The following is a 9,545-nucleotide window of genomic DNA, read 5'->3' on the forward strand; positions in this document are numbered from 1 at the left end:
GAACATGAGCTTGTCCACGTTGGCTGTGGACAGGCGGCTGCGTCTGTCTGTAATGACTCCTCCTGCCGTGCTAAATACACATTCAGAGAGTACACTGGCTGCAGGGCAGGCCAGCACCTCCAAGGCATACAGGGCAAGCTCTGGCCATGTGGACAATTTGGAGAACCAGAAGTTGAATGGGGCAGAACCATCAGTCAGTACGTGTAGGCGTGTGCACAGGTACTGTTCCACCATGTTGTTCAAATGCTGCCTCCTGCTAACACGCTCCATATCAGCAGTTGGGGCCGGTTGTTGCGGCGAGGTGACAAAGCTTTTCCACATGTCGGCCATGCTAACCCTGCCAGCTGCGTTGGTGACCTCTTCCTCCTCCCCTGCCTTCGCCTTGTGCTTCCACTTGTTCCCCGGCGTCAGTCGGGAATGCTCTCAGGAGCGCGTCTACCAGCGTGCGCATGTAGTCGCGCATCTTCCGATCACGCTCCAGTGAGGGAATTAAGGACGGCACATTGTCTTTGTAACGGGGATCCAGCAGGGTGGCCACCTAGTAGTCAGCACACGTTAAAATGTGGGCAACTCTGCTGTCGTTGCGCAGGCACTGCAGCATGTAGTCACTCATGTGTGCCAGGCTGCCCAGAGGTAAGGACAAGCTGTCCTCTGTGGGAGGCGTATCGTCTGCGTCCTCCGTATCCCCCCAGCCACGCACCAGTGATGGGCCCGAGCTGCGTTGGATGCCACCCCGCTGTGAACATGCTTCATCCCCTTCCTCCTCGTCCTCCAGTAGTGGGCCCTGGCTGGCCAAATTTGTACCTGGCCTCTGCTGTTGCAAAAATCCTCTTTCAGAGCCACTTCTAAAAGACTGGCCTGAAAGTGTTAGAAATGACCCCTCTTCCTCGTCCTGGGCCACATCCTCTTCCATCATCGCCCTAAGTGTTTTCTCAATGAGACATAGAAGTGGTATTGTAACGCTGAAAAGGGTGTCATCGCCACTGGCCATGTTGGTGGAGTACTCGAAACAGCGCAACAGGGCACACAGGTCTCGCATGGAGGCCCAGTCATTGGTGGTGAAGTGGTGCTGTTCCGCAGTGCGACTCACCCGTGCGTGCTGCAGCTGAAACTCCACTATGGCCTGCTGCTGGTTGCACAGTCTCTCCAGCATGTGCAAGGTGGAGTTCCACCTGGTGGGCACGTCGCATATGAGGCGGTGAGCGGGAAGGCCGAAGTTACGCTGTAGAGCAGACAACCGAGCAGCGGCAGGATGAGAATGCCGTAAGCGCGCACAGACGGCCCGCACTTTATGCAGCAGCTCTGACATGTCGAGGTAGTTGTGAATGAATTTCTGCACCACCAAATTCAGCACATGCGCCAGGCAAGGGATGTGCGTCAAATTGGCTAGTCCCAGAGCTGCAACAAGATTTCGCCCATTATCGCACACCACCAGGCCGGGCTTGAGGCTCACTGGCAGCAACCACTCGTCGGTCTGTTGTTCTATACCCCGCCACAACTCCTGCGTGGTGTGGCGCCTGTCCCCCAAACACATCAGTTTCAGAACGGCCTGCTGACGTTTAGCCCTGGCTGTGCTGAAGTTGGTGGTGAAGGTCTGTCGCTGACCGGATGAGGAGGTGGTAGAAGAGGAGGAAGCCGAGTAGGAAGAGGAGGCAACAGGAGGCAAAGAATGATGCCCTGCGATCCTTGCGGCGGAAGGACGTGTGCCAAACAGCTCTCCACCTGGGGCCCAGCCGCCACTACATTTACCCAGTGTGCAGTTAGGGAGATATAGCGTCCCTGGCCATGCTTACTGGTCCACGTATCTGTGGTTAGGTGGACCTTGCCACAGATGGCGTTGCACAGTGCACACTTGATTTTATTTGATACGTGGTTGTGCAGGGAGGGCACGGCTCTCCTGGAGAAGTAGTGGCGGCTGGGAACGATGTACTGTGGGACAGCAAGCGACATGAGCTGTTTGAAGCTGTCCGTCTCCACCAGCTTGAATGACAGCATTTCAAAGGCCAGTAGTTTAGAAATGCTGGCATTCAGGGCCAGGGATCGAGGGTGGCTAGGTGGGAATTTACACTTTCTCTCAAAGGTTTGTGCGATGGAGAGCTGAACGCTTCCGTGTGACATGGTGGAGATGCTTAGTGACGGAGGTGGTGTTGTTGGTGGCACATCCTCTGTTTGCTGGGCGGCAGGTGCCAACGTTCCTCCAGAGACGAAGGGAGAGGCCAAGGCAGCAGCAGAAGAGGGAGCAGGAGGGGCCTAAGCCCTTTCTTGGTTTTGAAGGTGCTTACTCCACTGCAGCCCGTGTCTCGCATGTAGATGCCTGGTCATGCAGGTTGTGCTAAGGTTCAGAACGTTAATGCCTCGCTTCAGGCTCTGATGGCACAGCATGCAAACCACTCGGGTCTTGTCGTCAGCACATTGTGTAAAGAAGTGCCATGCCAGGGAACTCCTTGAAACTGCCTTTGGTGTGCTCGGTCCCTGGTGACGGTGGCCAGTAGCAGGCGAACTGTTTTGGCGACAGCTGCTCTGTTTTTGCACCCTGCTCCCTCTTTTGCTACGCTGTTGGCTCGGTCTCACCACTGCCTCTTCCTCCGAACTCTGAAAGTCAGTGGCACGACCTTCATTCCATGTGGGGTCTAGGACCTCATCGTCCCCTGCATCGTCTTCCACCCAGTCTTCCTCCCTGACCTCCTTTTAGCAGCAGTTGGCACCTGTTTTTTGTCCTCATCAGAGACGCGCTGAGGTGGTATTCCCATGTCCTCATCAGGAAACATAAGTGGTTGTGCGTCAGTGCATTCTATGTCTTCTACCCCTGGGGAAGGGCTAGGTGGATGCCCTTGGGAAACCCTGCCAGCAGAGTCTTCAAACAGCATAAGAGACTGCTGCATGACTTGAGGCTCAGACAGGATCCCCGATATGTACGGGGGTGATGTCACAGACTGATGGGCATGGGTTTCAGGCGCCACCTGTGTGCTTTCTGCAGAAGACTGGGTGGGAGATAATGTGAACGTGCTGGATCCACTGTCGGCCACCCAATTGACTAGCGCCTGTACCTGCTCAGGCCTTACCATCCTTAGAACGGCATTAGGCCCGACCAAATATCGCTGTAGATTCTGGCGGCTACTGGGACCTGAGGTAGTAGGTTCAGTAGGATGTGTAGCTGTGGCAGAATGGCAACGTCCTTTCCCTGCACCAGAGGCTCCACCAACACCACCACTACGACCATGACCGCGTCCCTTATTAGATGTTTGCCTCATAGTTAGCGTTCACCAAGCAAAGTAAAAAGTGGTTAAGTCTGTTAAAAATAATTAACCGCCAATAAAAACCCTGATGTAGGGTATTGCAATCAATTATTTTTTTTTAAACTCTATATGACAGCGGTATTTGTGGCCTAAATTTCACAGTAACTTATGCACGTCTAATCCCAGATGTGCAGTATATCAGAGGGTTTTTTAACCCCAGTAAGCAAAAAGCCGTATTTGTGGCCTAAATGTGACACTCACTTATGCATGTCTAATCCCAGATGTGCAGTATATCAGAGGGTTTTTATAACCCCAGTAACCAAAAAGCCGTATTTGTGGCCTAAATGTAACACTCACTTATGCACGTCTAATCCCAGATGTGCAGTATATCAGAGGGTTTTTATAACCCCAGTAACCAAAAAGCCGTATTTGTGGCCTAAATGTGACACTCACTTATGCACGTCTAATCCCAGATGTGCAGTATATCAGAGGGTTTTTATAACCCCAGTAACCAAAAAGCCGTATTTGTGGCCTAAATGTAACACTCACTTATGCACGTCTAATCCCAGATGTGCACTATATGAAACAGATGGGTTTTTTTCACCCCAGTATGAGAAAGCCGTATTTGTGGCCTAAATTTCAAAGTTACTTATGCACGTCTAATCCCAGATGTGAAGTATATCAGAGTTTTTTTTTAACCCCAGTAAGCAAAAAGCTGTATTTTTGGCCTAAATGTGACACTCACTTATGCACGTCTAATCCTAGATGTGCACTATATGAAACAGATGGGGTTTTTTTTCACCACAGTAAGCAAAAAGCTGTATTTCTGGCCTAAATGTGACACTCACTTATGCACGTCTAATCCTAGATGTGCACTATATGAAACAGATGCTTTTTTTTCACCCCAGTAAGCAAAAAGCTGTATTTCTGGCCTAAATGTGACACTCACTTATGCACGTCTAATCCTAGATGTGCACTATATGAAACAGATGTTTTTTTTCACCCCAGTAAGCAAAAAGCTGTATTTCTGGCCTAAATATGACACTCACTTATGCACGTCTAATCCCAGATGTGCAGTATATCAGAGGGTTTTTTCACCCCAGTAAGCAAAAAGCCGTATTTGTGGCCTAAATGTGACACTCACTTATGCACCTATAATCCTAGATATATACTCTATGAAACAGATGTTTTTTTTTCACCCCAGTAAGCAAAAAGCTGTATTTCTGGCCTAAATGTGACACTCACTTATGCACGTCTAATCAGAGATGTGCACTATATGAAAAAAAGTTTTTTTTTAACCTCAGTGTCTCAAAGCTGTATTTCTGGACTTGCAGACATGCAGATATCCTGTGCTGGTGCACTATTGTTGCATAAAATGGCTGCCGATTATGTATTGATATTGACTAACTGAAGGAAAAAAAGTTTGTTTTCAGTAGTAGTTGGCTCAGGGCATGCTTAAAACAATTGTGCACTGCACCCACAAAACACATTTGCTGTAGATCGCTGAGTAAAGAAGCAGTACTTCAGAAGATTTCTCCCTGATCTCTCCCTCACAGCAGCTGCAGCCTATCCCTACACTAATCCGAGCAGAGTGACGGGTGGCGCTACGTGACTCCAGCTTAAATAGAGGCTGTGTCACATGCTACAGTTGGCCAATCACAGCCATGCCAATAGTAGGCATGGCTATGATGGCCTTTTGGGGCAAGTAGTATGACGCTTGTTAATTTGCTGCTGTGCAGCCTTTCAAAAAGCGCCAAGAAAGCGCCGAACACTGAACCCGAACTTTTACGTAAATGTTCGGGTTCGGGTCCGGGTGCCGAAAAACCTAAATTTCAGTATGAACTTAAACTTTACAACTCTACATGGCAATACCCAATATGTCTGTTTCTCTTTTTTTTTTTTTTTTATGTGTTTTTTTTTTTTCCTTTTTTTTTTCACTCTCGGACTTCAACTTCTGGGGTCTGATCCCCTCTGCAATGTATTACAATACTGTACATCCTGTACGGCGAAGGTCCTTAAGGGGTTAAGGATGAGCTGCTAGAGAATGCTAATTTTGAGATACGATTCTGTAGAAGTTTTTACCATTAAAAATGAATTCTGTTAGTATGGTCCGGAAGTATTGCCTTTTATGAATAACTAATCAAATCACTAGTTTCGATTTTCACCCCCTTGGCGGGGTGCCTGATGTGTCTATGTTTATCTGTAGTGTTAGGGCTCATGCACACAAACGTATTTTGTTTCTGTGTCCGTTACTTTTTTTGCGGATCATATGCGGAACCATTCATTTCAATGGGCCTGCAAAAAAAAACAGAAGGTGCTCTGTGTGCATTCCGTATTTCCGTTCCGCATTAAGGACAAGGATAGTACTGTTCTATTAGAGGCCAGCTGTTCCGTTCCGCAAAATACATACGGTCGTGTGCATGAGCCCTTATAAAGATGTATGTGTGTAATAAAGTAGAGAGAATCTGATTCAGCAGTGTGTCTGTGTCAGCTCTCTGACCGCTCATATATTCACATAAATTGGGACCCCGACAGTCATAGAGCTAGGGGGTTTTGCCCCCAACAAAACTTGGCGACCAACGTGCGGCTCGACTAAAGGAGACTTCATTGATCTGACAACTTGGATAGCCTGGACCGAGACGGACAGATATAAAAGACAGCGCTGAAAGGTAAGAGACTTTATCTTACATTATATCTGTGTGTCCCTGACCGGTTGTTTGGTTCGAGGAATTGTTGAAGGAACGTACGTATAACGACGTTCATATTGATAAAGAAGTTGAAAATACCTATGATTGTTGGGTTTAGTTTCTGATTATGAGTAACTTTGATGATGTTTTTGGTCTGGCTTTATTAGTCACGGTATGTGTCTTGTTTGTTCTTTACTGCGTTAGGAAAATTGCAGAACATTATAGAAAGGGAAATCTCAGAAACAGAGTACAATAGGTGAATACTGAGGAAGCTCTGAGGAAATAGACAGAATTTTGTTACTTTCTATAGTTGTTCTGGTACAGTTGAAGAGCAATAGGGAATAATTTCAGTATACCCGAAGGTTATAAGAGGTAAAGAAGGTCTGAACGGGAGGTAAAGAAGGTCTGAAGAATGTGGACAGAGTGTTGGAGAAGGCAGGGATGTAGTATGGGAATCTTAACCTAGAAATTTTTATCGCGAATATCGGCACTTCAAGAATTTGCTAAAATGTAGAATATAGTGCTATATATTCATAATCGCGAGTATTCTAGTTTTTTTTTCTTTCCATCAGTAACCTTCCTTCTTGCTTGTGGGCCAATGAGAAGGCTGCAATGTCTTTGTCTGAGCTTAGCAACATCCCTAGCAACCAATAGCAAAGTTGCCTACCCCTTACTATATAAGAAACTCCCCAGCAGCCATAATTATCCAATTACATTAGATAGTTAGTTACCATATATATATATATATATAATACAGATAGTTAGAGGGATTGATTGTAGGTTAGATAGTGATATAGTGTAGCTGATAGGTTCCAGTGCAGGGTGTTAGGTAGTGTGATAGGAATTACTGTTTCTCTGCTGTCCATACATACATGCTACAGACATAGTGCTGTGATGTCACAACAATACTTAGTGCACCAATCAGTAATATCTACTCAGACCTGATAAAATGTGAACAAGTTCCATCCACTGCTACGTGTTTCACAGTGATAGACCTGGCAAATGCTTTCTTTAGTGTCCCGCTCCATCCTGACTCTGTATCGGTTTGCCTTTACATTAAAGGGAACCAGTATACTTAGACCGTCCTGCCTCAGGGAGCTCAGAACCCCCCGACCATGTATACACAGGCTCTACAATCTGTGCTTACAAACTGGGCAACGCCCAGCTCAGTGGTCCTGTTACAATACGTGAATGATTTGCTCCTGTGTGCTGAAACCAATGAAATTTGCTGTGAAGCAACTATATCTCTTTTCATTTTTCTACATCAGAACGGGTGTAAAGCCTCAAAACAGAAGCTGCAGTTTTGTAAAAACAAGGTTGTATTTCTAGGACACCGCCTCTCCTATGGAGCTCGCCACCTAACCCCCGAAAAAAAACTAGGCTGTTGAAAGGATACAAGTGCCCAAAGGAGCACAAAGTCTAAGGGTGTTTTTGGGGCTGGTATCATACTGTCGCCCCTGGATTAGACATTCCTCCATGTTAATGCAGCCTCTGTATGATTGTCTGTCACCTGGCCCATTTCACTTTACAGAAGAAGCAGTAAATAATTTTCATACATTGAAGCTGTGCATTTCGGCCCCAGCCCTGGGTATTCCAAAATATGACGAGGAATTTCAGTTCTGCTCAGAAATGCAAGGTCACAGCATGGCTGTACTGACTCAGAAACATGGTGACCGCCAGCAGCCAGTGGCGTACTTTTCAGCCAGATTAGATCCTGTAGCTAGAGGCGCCCCCTCCTGTGTCAGGGCGGTAGTGGCAGTGCAGGCAATGATGAAAAAGCCTCTGAAATTGTGTTAGACTACCCAGTGATTGTACACCTCATGACATACAGGGCATATTAACACAGGTTCAACCTCCGCATATTTCTTTGGCTAGGCAACTTAGACTTTCTATCAAAAGGTGTACTACTATGAATCCTGCTACTTTGTTACCAATCACAGATTCAGAAATAGGGGAAGGGGGCATAGAAGGTCCATGCAGCCTCCTAAATGACATGATGGATAGTGATACCCATGACTGTGTACAATTAATGCAACAAGAAACACCAGGATTTAATCATGTACACCCTCTTGATAACCCTGATTTTGAGTATTTTGTAGATGGAAGCAGGTTCATGGGAGAGGATGGCCAGTTCCACACTGGATATGCAGTGATCACACAGCATGAGGTAGGGATAGCTGAACCACTCCCACCTCACATGTCAGCACAAGAGGCGGAGCTGAAGGCACTCACTGAGGCGAGTAAATTGGCCAAGGGGAAGAAGGTGAACATCTACACGGACTAAAGGTATGCTTTTGGTATTGCACATGACTATGGACCCATATGGCAGGCTAGAGACTTTCTAAGATCAGCAGGCCAGCCAATTCAAAATAAAGACTCTGTACTTGAACTTATGAACTCTGTTATTGCCAGAGGAGGTTGCTATTATTAAGGTAAAGGCTCAAACAAGATGTACCATGGTGGAAGCAAAAGGCAATGATCGAGCAGACAAGGTAGCCAAACAAGCTGCCCTCCAGCCACTAAATGCTGACGCCACCCCGGTGAGAGCCTTGAGACCTGAGGACATTTCTGTAAGTACATTTTAAAGAATGCTCGAACAAACCCCTCCTGAGGAAAAAGAACTTTGGGCAAAGCAAGGGGCCAAACCTGATGAGCAGATAGACTATAAACAACTGCCTAAGGTAGGAGTATATGAATTTGTCCTTGTGTGTGTTGATCTCTTTCCAGGGTTTTCCGGAAGCCTTCCCAGTAGCAAAGGCAAATGCAAAGAACACAACAAAGAAGCTGGTCAGTGGACTGGTGTGCAGGTATAGTGTTCCTGAAGTTATTGAATCAGACAGGATTATCCCTATTTGAGATTCTGTTTGGAAGCGCCCCCAGATTAGGATAGTATTTTCCACAACAGTTGCAAATGAACTATGATAGCCTAACAAGCTACATGCGGGCCTTCACAAAGAGGCTTTAACACACCCATAAACAAGTGTTAGCTTCCCTTCCAGATCCAGATTAAGGCCTCATGCACACGGCCGTTGCCCGGCTGTGGCTGTATTGCACTTATCTGGCAATTCCTTGGACTTTTAAAGAACTTATTCATATGTCTTGTTGGCAGTTTGTCTCACAAAGAAGACCAGGGCCTAATGTTCAAAAGTATAATTCCACTGCAGTCCCAATAGCAGGGTGGGTTTAGGCTCCCTGGTGGCAAGACAAACAATAATGGAAGTAGTGTTAATTATAATAGTAGTATATGCTGTGATTAAGCTTATATTTATGTGCGCCAACAGGTTCTGTACCAAAAGGAGAAACTACCTGGATTATTTAAACGTCTTGGGAACTGCATCGATACCTGGGAGGGAATCTGGCAGTTGGGCCTATCCCAACTGGAGTACCTCTGGGTTAAGATGTCAGTTTCAAGTTATCTCAAAATGGGGGAATTGGTAGGGATGAGAATCCATTTTGTATGAGTATTTCTTCCATCTTGTGCATATGTGGAAAATTAATGAGCCAGCTGGTAGGATGTAGGGAGTCTCTGTGTATATCGATCAAATGGTCCTAGCTGCAAGGCCAAGGTAGCTGATCCCTCGCTCCCTTATCAGCGTTCCCTGTAGCTTTAAGGATGCCCTGA

Source organism: Bufo bufo, chromosome 5 (genome assembly GCF_905171765.1).
Source record: "Bufo bufo chromosome 5, aBufBuf1.1, whole genome shotgun sequence".
In the NCBI taxonomy this organism is placed as follows: Eukaryota; Metazoa; Chordata; class Amphibia; order Anura; family Bufonidae; genus Bufo; species Bufo bufo.